The sequence below is a fragment of the Botrytis sinoallii genome (genome assembly GCF_014898435.1).
Source record: "Botrytis sinoallii strain Bc 23 chromosome Unknown BSIN_012, whole genome shotgun sequence".
Classification (NCBI taxonomy): domain Eukaryota; kingdom Fungi; phylum Ascomycota; class Leotiomycetes; order Helotiales; family Sclerotiniaceae; genus Botrytis; species Botrytis sinoallii.
The window spans coordinates 1,656,605-1,669,160 of record NW_024066039.1 but is presented as its reverse complement, the minus strand read 5'-3'; positions in this window follow the sequence as shown (position 1 = coordinate 1,669,160).

Genomic DNA, 12,556 nt, shown 5'->3' with positions numbered 1-12,556 from the left:
GATCGGCCGTAGAACCGATCACTGCTTCTGTAATTGGTACCCGAAGATCACCTAGTATATAATCCAATCTCTTCTCTACGAAAAGAGATCAGTTTTAATTGTAGATAAGGAGATATATATATTCTTATACTTATACTATTATTGTTCAATCATTCCCCTCTATTATGATATGCTATTATCCTGTACAATAGTTATAAGCCCGATTCGCGTTTAAATACAGCTATCTTGCTATAGATCACTCTTGTAATCAAGAATGGGTATATCACGATTCATATCTGAAAATCCAAATTTTCATTGCCGAAATACTCGGATCAATCATGTCAATGTAATATATATATCCATCAGTATATCTTATCACCCAGTCGGATTGGCCAGTCTGGTATGATGCTCTTAGGGTTAAATGTTAGTTAGAAGATATTTGAAATAAAATTGATCCTGAATTTCTATTAAAAACAAATCCTTTAGTCTCTCTCTCCTTAGAATCATTATTTGAAGTAATCGATTGGCTAACCACAGCTTTACCTATTCCTTTAACTCTCAAGAGCATTCGATAGAAACAGGATAGGGCTAAGCGGCACGTTTATGAGGCAAAGCTCGTTAAATATTATACCAAGTATTCTGAACAGAAAAGTGAAGATGGGAATACAGAAATGAAGGAATCAATTGATCACCCAATTGCTCCTTTGCTATTATCTAAGTTTATACTTATATCTATTATCGATGTAATTCCCTTATTTACTATTCTTGATAGATTATATCATAATGAGAAAATGATATATGATAACAAGTACAAATCCTATCAACAAATCTATAAATAGATCTAATCAATTGTTGATCCAATTTATTTTATAGAACTATTCTTCTCAAATAAGGGATCAAAAGCTTAGCCACTTCATAAAGTGATCCTTTTGTTCCATAACAAATTGGCATTATCTCATCAAGTCATTGAAATGATTGTTCAATTCAAATACTGTACACTGATTGCTCAGGTATTCAGTGGATAAACTGATCCAATCAAATGGTTTTGGGATTGGGGCATTGCTTATTCAAAGATATCTGTATACAGATTTCTAGATATTTATGGACTATTAATCATCTGCACTTTCCTCAATGCTATTGGGATTAGGATGGCATCTTTATAGGCTCAATATAAAATCGATGAGATTGATGAAAAGATTCACTTAGGTTAAGAATATTAGATGCTTTAATAGGTAGCTACAATATTCGGGGGTATTATAAGCTGCGATACTGTATTACCTAAGATAAAAGGAATCTATATTATCGAGCAGTCCAAACCACCTATTCCATTCAAAGGAATTTCACAAGATCAATCTAAGGATTCCTATTCTGATAAGAATATTGGAAAAGCAAAATGTTTTTATATATTTAAGAAAGATAAATAAAGGCATAACTTTTATAAATAGAATTCTAAAAATTATAATAAAATGGAAATTGCTTTGATTGGAAAATGTATTGATTATTTAAGTATAACTCTCTCTACAGATTAGATCAAGGAGATTAAACAAAGAATTATGAACAAATGGAAATACCTTCACAGTATTTTCAGGAGTAAGGGATAAATAAAAGAATCATCTTATAATACCACTTTATCTATTGCTAAAATGCCAGACAAATTCATAGATATTACCATACTAAAGATATTCACAATCAACTCGACTTCAAGACTAAAGTTTGAATTCTATAACTTTACCCTCCTTGATAACTATAGAGCATTGCATGTTATCAACGATATATCTCTTTTGAATAATCAATTATACTATCAATCCTCCGAGGATGATCAGGTGGACTCAGGATTAATATTCTATCAAGTTGTTGGAAGAGGTCAGAGAACAATGAGAGGCATTCTTAATGATAAGGATCTGATCCTTATAGATATCGCTCTGATTCCTGGTTTCCATATCAATATTGTTTCCGAGGCATAATTGTTTAAATTAGGTTTATAATTTAGTGGTTTTAATATTACTCTACACTTTAGGGATATAATAGAGAGTAAGGTATATGCTCAGTATATTAGATATAACAATCTTGTATTTTTAGAAATGAAGTCTTATTCCTTTTATTCTTCTATTCTAATCTCAAATTGTAATCTCATATATCCTATTGCTTTTTGTAAGATTAACAAATCCTTTAGACGATTAAGGGACACTCCAATCCTAAGGAAGAATCAAGCAGAATTATAGTACAAGAAAACAGAACATCTTGAAAAGGAAGCACTTGAATATTTAGTATTTGCTATAAAAGGAATAAGGATTAAAGGCCTTCTAAAACAAGAATACTCTAATTGTATATGTATATATACAAAACAGATAATCTCCAAAGTACCTAATGATTATCAACCACCCAGATCTTTTTATAAGATATAATAGGATTTGTTCGATTTCTCTTGTATACTTAACAGAGCAATATGGCTATTGGTTATTAAAGAAATGTATAGCGGAAAGCTATTTAGCTATTTCTTAATAATTATTATTATTATTATTATTAGTAATTTTCAACCGGGCCGTATAGGCGAGCCTCCCAGGGGGCATTACGGTTGGGCTAACTGCGGGATAATCTCTAATTTACATGATCCCCCTCTCCTAAAAATGAGGTCTCAATACCCTCAATAGCCTCCCAAACGATAGCTAGTGCGCTTGCGCTTTTGTCTCCGATCCTCTGAACGCCTCCGTGCACGCTTTCCGATCTTTTATATAATGTTTTGATTGAGAACTGCTTTATCCTGTAAAAATAGCTTTTATATGTATTCTAGTGCAGCGCAGAATATTGCATATATCGATTTTATTCTTTATAACCTTGCTATATCGATCGCCTCCTATTCTGTATTTGTATTCACCCAGATCGATCAATTTATTTCCATTTCCTCTTTCTATTCTTCTAATAGCGTTCTAGGACATATACTCCTATAGAAATCTATTATAACAATAAATTCAGTGAACTTGACTGATATGTACATTAGCTGTTTCAGTAGTTGTTCTTGAGCCACCCAATTGCAGAGTAAATATTTAGGCCTAATATCTGGGAACCAGGTTTTGTAGATCACAAGAACTTTGTGGTAGTGCACGATATGCTTGGGGAATTTGTATGCGCCACATAAGCAATGGATTGTTGCTTCCTTGTGTTTAAATCATCAGTAATAGCTTTCGAAATCGTTATATACTGAGTGAATCGTTAACATACGATGGAGAGTAGCTTGTAAGAGTTCTAGTTCATTAGAGTATTTATTTGTACTCTTTAGATTTTATTTCTGGTACTGTTTGGAGAGTATTGGTTTCTGTTTGATCCATTATACCTGTACTGCCGATTTTATAGCAGTTTTTTGCTATAGAATGGATACTGCTTGCTATAAATCGATTCGTATGCTCTGAGGCTGATTTTCTTGTCCCTTTATTAGTGAGTACATCCACATGCTTATTCCCTTTGATCCCTATATAACCTAACAACCATTTAATCTGGATCGAGTGCGTTTGCATCAGTTTGTAACATTTGAGGAAAGCCCACTGCGATGTAATAGAGGCTATGCCTCTCATTCCCCATATCACCGATATGCTATTGATACACATACAGATTTCCATTTGTTTTATGCTAATAATATTTCTGATCACTACTTGAAGGCCTCGGTATGCCCCGATCGCTTCCACATCGAATACATAAGAGTTGTAATACAATCCACCGTTTCCTTCGCATACTACCATCTATCCTCTATATACAACATATCCATATCCTACTCGCCTACCATCCTTGTCGGTCTGTTCCGATCCATCAGAGAATATGGTGATCTAATCGTGTGTGCGCTTGTTCCACCATTCCTGAAACTGCTCTGCCGCTACCTCTTTCGTAAGGCCTCTAGTGGGATCCGTTCGACACCCTGGTGTGTAGTGGGGCCCTACTAAAGTCGTCTCCTTGATTCGGGGAAGGCACTGGCTGATCACCTGGACCTTTGTTCTGTATTTCTTAATAAGAAGGATTTATAATAAGGTGTTCCTGATTATCTAGAGTTATTTTGCCTGGGTTTATAGAAAGTATAGACTTTCGATTGTAGTGATCAAGTAGGATAACGATATTTTTATTATTGGAATCATAGGTTATATAGTGTTTGAAAAATGGATTGAGATTGAGGGAATCGAGCTTGAGCTCTCCCTAGCTATACTCACGAGACTAATGAAGGAGCTAAGCGAGCGGGGCAAGAGTTGGTAACCAAGCAAATCAAAATGCGGTTATCCGCAGGGTTACTAATTAAACTCTAGGCAAAGGCTATAATAGCTACTATCTATCTCTATAACATTAGTCCCCTGAAGACAAGATTATTTAAGTTATTGAATCAAGTGTTAGATAAATGATTTTGATTGTATCTGAAAGAAAGTGATCCATTACTTACTATTAAGATTACTGATAATCTTCAGCCTGACTGAAGTTCAACTTACAGATATGGATGCCGAGCATACCCCTTGGATAAGGAATGCAAGGCTGAAGCACTAATAAAATAGTATAAAACAAATCCTTAAATACACATTGAGTATTTAATTGGATATATCCCTAGTACACAAATCTACCACATCTGGATATCAATGCTTAATCGAGTTATTGTTTCTCGGAATGTCGTTTTGATAAAACGTTTACTTATAAATAGAATTACTTTAGCCAATAGGTTAACACTATGCCCACAAATCAGCTGAGGCGATCAGCTAGACTGTTGGATATTACTAATCATATAGATATGGATGGAATCCTTATCGAAAACGATGATAACGATACAGACACCTTTATTGTATTAGCAGGCCAGTTATTGTCCCTAGACTCATTCACTATGCGCATTTCAGATGATCAATTATCTTCTTTATATTTTGAGAACTCTAAAGAAGATGATCATCTGGGGGGTGGAAAGCAGAGAGTGGGTGAGATACTGAGCAAAGGGAAGTTCATCTGACTATCCCCCGGACTATTAGACAGCTCTCCAGCGCCAGGAGATGGTAGGGATTCTATGGCTATATATTGCTCCGACGTCAGGAGATGTGAATAAAAGACCGGCTTTTGCTACTCCTATGGATTATAACATCTAAGTGCAGATAGGAATATAGCGAGCCCGTAATTTAGCTGCTCAGGAACAGGAGGTAACAATACCTGATCCTGGGAGTTTTGTCAAAGAAAATAATAATAGTTTGGAGGCAATAGATACAGAGAATACAGGGGTTCCGACCATAGTACTTAGAATGAAGTATGAAAGTAACCCTGGCTTTTTATTGGCTAATATTCATCCCACACCCGATATTGTGTAGGGCCTTCTCGAAAGGCAGTAGACTGGAATCCAATCCGGATATATTATAGAGGAGCTTGAATCGTTAGAGGCAATTATCTAGTTAGAAAGCAATCGAGCAGTTAAAAAAAGTTTCAATCTTTCAGGATGATTATTTTCGAAAGAGAGTTTGTAATATAATGATAGAGATTCCTAAAAGTTAATCTAGATCTATCTCAATATCAGTTATTTATAGATAATCAGCTAGACCAAGTACGATTGAATCCTTCTCGGAAGAGACGCAGGCGGAATGGTATATTCTATATCAACATTTCTGAGTTCGCCCGCTCAAGGATCAATCCTGGAAATTATAATCGGATGTACAAATCCCTATATGATTTCTATTCTATCTTTTGGCCTAATCTTAAGGAAATTAAGGATCAAGAAAAGAAATACTTCTTTATAATAATATATAATGTAATTGCCGTAGCAGTTGCAATAAAGAATGTTTAGCTATCTAATCCAATAATTCCAAATTCAGAAGATAATTCACATATTTACTTCTTTCAAGCACTCAAATACTCAAGTCAATATCAATAGCTTGACAAGTATATCCTAGGACTGTAATTCAAGGCTGATTATCAAAAGGAGATCGATAATCTGTGTTCAAAGGAAACGTAGTGTGAAATAGATTCTGAATCAAAGTTTACTAAACCTATTCCACTAGTTTAGATATTCAACTACAAAAGTGATGATTAGGGCTTTTATCACTTGATATCGATCATGTTTTATAGTAAAAGGAGATCTATAGAAGAAAACTACAATCGAGAGTATATATACAGCAACACTTGCGAGTCAATTGTTTTATATCGTAATATCTCTAGTTGCGAAGTATAATCTTAAGACCAAGTAATATAATATAGTTAACGCTTTGTAAACACATGGCGCGATCCAATTGGTAATCCTGTAGTATGCTTATTATCTAATGGATTTAAGAAACCAGAAAAGGATGTGATTATTGATAAAGCTTTATATAGGCTCTGTGATTCACTATCCATCTGGTTTAAGGATTTCACATCAACCCTGAGATCAATTGGAATGATCGGATATATAAAAAAACCATGCATTTATTTCAACAAGAAGCATACTATGCTAATTCTCTTCTTTGTCGATGACTTTCAGGTCATATATTATAAGAATAATAAACCTAATGCTACAAAGATTACTAATCAGATCAAATCAGTTTACAAGCTTAAGGATCTAGGTGATATTAAGTGGTTTTCTGGGGATCAGAGTTTTGAGAGACAGATCTGCAAAGAAACTTTGGTTAGTATATGATATCTATATTAAGAAGATCATTAAGAAATTTAAGTTTAATAGAGGTAATACATGTACACTGCTGCCAATCATCGAATTTGTTAAGTTTGATAGAATAATTGTTATATTAGTAATCAAGGAATATCAAGAAAGATAGGATCAGTATTGTATACAATAATCACAATCCGCTTTGATATTGTATTTACAGTCTTCAGCTAAGTTATTTCTTTATCAATCCATTTCCTAATCATATAAAAGCTATTGATTATTGTATCATATATTTATGGAATACTCGCTTTTTATCCATAGAATACAGTTCCCAGCTAATCCCTCAATTTCTAGTATTCTCAGATGCATCGTTCACAGACAATAAGGAAACCAAAAGATTATCTTAAGAATATATCATATCACTCTTCGGGGGATCAGTTTCTTAGAAAGCATCACATCAATCTATTATAATCACTTTTATAACCAAAGCAGAATTGTTAGATGTGGAATAAATAGTAAAAGAAACAATGGCCATTCTATATCTTTTGAAAGAAATTGATCTTATGGTTCAAGAACCAATAATCATTTCTATAATAACACACAATTAATATGTCTAGTAATCGAGGAGAACGAATGGATCACTATTAAACTCAGGCATATTGATATACAGAATATGTGATTATATCAAGAATATGCTAAAAGAAGTTTCAATATCATCTACTTATTCACTATCGATATAACAGCAGATAGATTAATCAAGAATCTGTCTCAACAGAAGTTCGAGCGCTTTCGATTAATATTCAATCTACAGAATATTAGTATGCGGATCAAAGAGTTAAATTAAAAGGCCAGCTAAAAATACATTCATTTCTTTCTCTTGGCTGGAGATTGAACTCTTTTAGTTGATTGATTGATTGATTGATTTCATTTACGTCCATCTTCAGTCTAAGACTATATAGGACGGCTAGGCCTCTAGAGGCTCTAGCGGATAACTTTTTATTTCTACAAAAATGGATATATACGATTTAGGGAAGTAAAAACAAATGCTGGGGAACAGTGCCCGCTCATTATACACATTGTATATAATAAGAAAATTGTGAAAATTAAGAAATTGTAAGGAAATCAAAGCCCTCTCTTATTTCTCTAATTACTTTTTCTTCATTCTCTTCTCCTCTCTCCTCTTCTACTACTATTCCTTCCTCTATCTCGTCTTGTATGAGAGCCCTGGCCAGGTGCCATGCTCTTGTAGCGATTTTGGTGATATTGATGAATTTAATGGCTAATTCAATACCTACTTTTGTATGGAGTAGGAACTGTATAGTGATCTTAGATAGTGGTATATTCTTGAATATTTCTTTTCTCTCTGCTTTGTATATGGGACAACTAATAAGGAGGTGTTGTGGAGCCTCAATATTACCACATATACATTTGTTATCAGAGAGTTTGAATCGATGTAAATAAGATTTGATATATCCATGACCTAATTTGAGTTGAAAATATGCGCTAGCAGTGTTTCGCTTGGTTTCGCTGGTAGCTTGATTTTCGATCCTATCTTCCATGGAAATAGCTTTGAATAGGTCAAAGGGATTGATTTGATCTGAGTTGTATTGATTGAGAGTAGAAGCCATTGATCTGAATCGTATTCTTTGATCATCATACCTAGAAGTCCAAAACTTGTTTCGTTTGAGATAGAACATATTGTGGTTGCTTCCTTTGCTAGTTTATCTGCTAGCTCATTTCCTTCTACTAAGTATGTCCTGGAACCCAATTTAGAGATACTTCAGCTCCTTTTGCTTTGATGATTTCCGCTGCTTTGATTGCTCGAATCTGATAGGCCTGTCCAGGGTGGTCTGATGGTGTTTTTAAGCGATATAGACCAGCTTGGTTGTCCGAATATATCTTGAATTTGTTGCCAATACAGGCAATTGTGCTAGCATATTCAATAGCTCTAGTAACCCCGTAAAGCTCTCCATTATACACTAGTTGATTGCTACCAATATTCAATTGTTGTTGATATGAAATTCGATTGTTGGTTGTATTGCGATTATACCTACACCTATACCTATTCCTTTTTCAGTAGAAGAGGCATCAGTATAAATGTAGGTAGTATCCTTATCTCTGTGATTGAAAACGATATTGTGAAGAATAGCAGTATCTTCTTTTGATGAATTGCTAATATTAACTCTGAAGGGAATTTCCTTTTTCCATGGGGGGAAGTTGAAGTGAATAATCTTTTCAAGTGAAATAGGATTGAGATCCTGATTTATTGATCCTCTAATTCTATCAAGTTGGATTGATTTATATCGTTTTCTTTGAGGAGTAGGGATTACTTCCAAATCGGTTTGATATTGAGCTGATATTTCTTTTTCGATATTGATTGGATGGTTTGGCGAGAGTTTAGCTAGACGAAACGCGTATTGCCTAACATTTGAATCTAATCGAATTTTTGGGGGCTTTAGGCCTGCTTCTACTTCCATTGGAAGGATTGGGGCTGTTTTGAAGACTCCTAATATCTTTCGAAGAGCTAGGTTTTTGAAGCGATTGCATTATATTCTTGAAATGAGTTTGACCTCTCCACCAAATCACTGATCCGTAATCAGCTATACTGGTTACACATGCTATATATAATTGTCTAAGGGCTTTAGGATTAAGGCCCTTTTCGGTGTTAGCTAATCGAGCCATTCGATGGAAGGCACCTTTCGCTTGTGTGATTCGAATATTAACATGTTGATCGAATTTGAGGTTCGGGTCGAACCATATTCCCAGCCATCTAATGAGAGATTGGGGTACAATTATTTCCGAATTGGGTAGCGTGATTGGATATTTTTTCGTCAATTTGGATGATGAAAAGTGCATTAGCTCTGTTTTTTGCCAAATCGAATTGGATTGCATTTCTAGAACTGAGTTCATAGATTTGTTTTGTAACTCTCTCTAGGGTTTTGATATTCTTTTTCCATGTAGATGAATGTGTGATTAAAGCAATATAATCTATATAGGAAAGAAACTTGATCGAATTGGGTAAAAAGAGCTCCTGATATATATAAGGAAGAGAATTGGAGAAATCGGGCTGCCTTGTGGTATTCCGGTCGAAATTGGCTTGAAAGATTCGATTTGATTATTAAAAGATAGTTTCAATTGTCTTTGTTGAAGAAATGAGGCTATCCAGGCTATCAGATTTGTGGGCAGTTTTAGCTTCTTACAAATATCTAATAGTCGATTTCTCGAAACGTGATCGAATGCTCCCTTTATATCCATAAATAATATTGAGGTCTTTTTACTGGCTTGCTTGTTTCTTTCAATTTCTGTAGTCAGTAAAAGTGCAGCATCGATTGCTGATTTCTTTTGGCGTCCTCCCATTTGACTCTTGTGAAGGAGATGGGTTGTTTCCGCTAAATATCCTAATCGTTGAGCTAGAATCCTTTCGCTTATTTTACCCAGGCAATTTAAGAGTGCAATTACTCTATATGCTTTTGGAAGGGAATAATCTGGTTTGGAAGCTTTCTTCAGAATAGCTCCTGTGGCTTGTTTCCAACATTTCGGGTGATATCCTAGATTAATAAGTTTACTAAAGAGAGTAAAAAAGGTTTGTGGGATTGCTTTGTAAGCCTTTATAATGATCTCTTGAGTGATTCCATCTGGGCCAGGGGTTTTTCCTTGGATTTTGACTGAACAGGCATTGCTTAATTCGATTTGAGTAAGATTAGGCCATTCCCATTGCTTGGATTGTTTATACCCTTCCCATTGTGGTTTTGGGTAATAGGAGGGGGTGGGAACAGAGTTGATCTGAAAGCAGAGCATTTTCCTTCGAAAGAGCTTTCTGTTGCAATATCCGGTATCCTTTGATCTTGAAAGTCTTTAGTATAGGCCATTGCTTTGAAAATTGTCTTTGTGTCCTCCTTTTCTAGAAACTTATTCCAATGATCCTTCTTTGCTGTTTTAATAGCTTGAAAGTACTTGTTTCTAGCGATTCGATATCCTTCCTTAGAGCTATGATTCTCCAGATCTGATTCAATTCTTTGCTTTGCTTCTCTTAGCTCTTTTCGGAGATCTTTCAATTCAGGTGTCCACCATGGTTTGGCCCTTTTGATTGAAACAATTTTAGGTATACACCTTTCTATTGCTTTTTGAATGATCCTAGTAAGTTCGCTTGCTGCTTGATCTAGAGTTAGATAGTGATTGTCTTTGTTTTTCAAAAGGTTTAAGGAATCCTCTTTGGTTGGAAGGATTAATTCTAAATTCGACAGAATAGGGGAATATAAGGATTCCGATTTGAGTATTGATTCGAACTTTTCCCAATTCGCTAGCTTAGTATTGTATCTAGCTATCGATCCAGTATTAGAAGTACTTAGATCTTCTTTTCCTTTTAATTCGAATAGTATTCCTGCATGATCGGATCCTGTATCTGAAAGCGTTTGCCAATTGTGAATTTGAGGAGAGATTCCCTCTGATGCTAGCGTTAGATCAAGAACACTTGGATTAAGGAGATTAGTTCGATAGAAAGTGCTGATTCCGGGCTCGTTTAAAAGAATGAGATTCTGATCTTCAAACCATTCAGCTAATTGATCAGCGTTTCCGCTTTTCTTCGAAAAAGGATCCCACCATGGGTGATGGGCATTGAAGTCGCCTAAAAGGATGGTTTCTTGTGTGATAGATATATTATACAAGCACCTTTCGATTGTGAAACCTTTCTCTTTAGCTTGATCAGCTTCGTTGTATATATTGATGATTTGAAAGGTTTTGTTTCCATTTTGACAATTGAAAATCTGTATATCAGAATCTATTGGAGAATCGGAAGCTAGATTGATTGTAGCTTGAAGAGTTTTTGATGTGTATAGTAGTGTACGTGGCCGGTAATTAGGATTGAGTCTTGGTAATGTTTGTGTGAAATTGGAGTGTATAATAGATCTTGAATTTGAGTAATCGATTCCGTTTTTAATAATCCAAGGTTCTTGAATCATAATGAGGTCGATGTTAAGTTCTATTGCAAGCTGTAGAACGTTCTCTGTAGCTTGTGAACTCCGATTGAGATTTATTTGAAGGATTCGAATATTAGTGTGACTCATTAATGAGTAGTATTCGATTTTTGTTGAATAGCCTGATAGGTTTCGCATGTTTTCGAATTTGCTGCATGATTCCCTTGGCAATTCGAGCATTTTACTTCTAAGTGTTGACAGAACTTTCCTCTGATATTACATACCATACACAAGTGTACTGATGTAATGTGCTTGCCTCCACATAATCCACAGGAAGGGTTCCTTCTACAATAGGCATCCTGATGCCCAAATCCTTGACATTTCTGACATTGTGTAGTTGGTTTTGATTCGTAGAATTGTTCTACTCTTATACTACTTCCAGCAATATATAATCGCTTTCGAATAGCTAATTCTGCTTCTGATTTTGTAGCAAAAGCAATAACGATAGCACCCTCTCGTTGATGGGCTCTTCTGGGGGCGGGTGTAAGCCAAAAGGGGGTTCCTATAGGCTTGAAGTCTGGATTGAAGGTTTTGATTTCGTCGAGTATAAGATCCATTCCTTTTGTGCCTGAGAATTCTTTAATTGGGATTTTGTGAATAATGACTTTGTGCCATTCTTGATCCTTTTGGATTCTTTCGAATTTGATAATATTACTCCAAATCGCTTTCTTCTCCAATAAGAATTGTGATGTAAAGGGATCATTTGTTGTGATAATGATATTATTATTGAAGGATATAGTTGCTGCTGCAATGACTGGCCCTTTGATTCCGATCTTTTGAAAGGCTTCATTTATTTTGTTTCGGATAATTAGAGGGGAAAAGGAGGTAGGGTTTGGAAAATCTGGCTTGATTAAGATAATTCGTTTTTGGATGAGGTTAGATTTCTTTTCTATATTAGTAGATGTAATGTTTTTCCCTTTGGGGACTAAATTCCATTCTCCTTTTTTTGAAATATCAGCGTATGTTGGTTTCAATGTAGTGGTAGTAGCAGTAGTGGGCGGAAGAGGTTTAGCTAATGCTTTCGCTT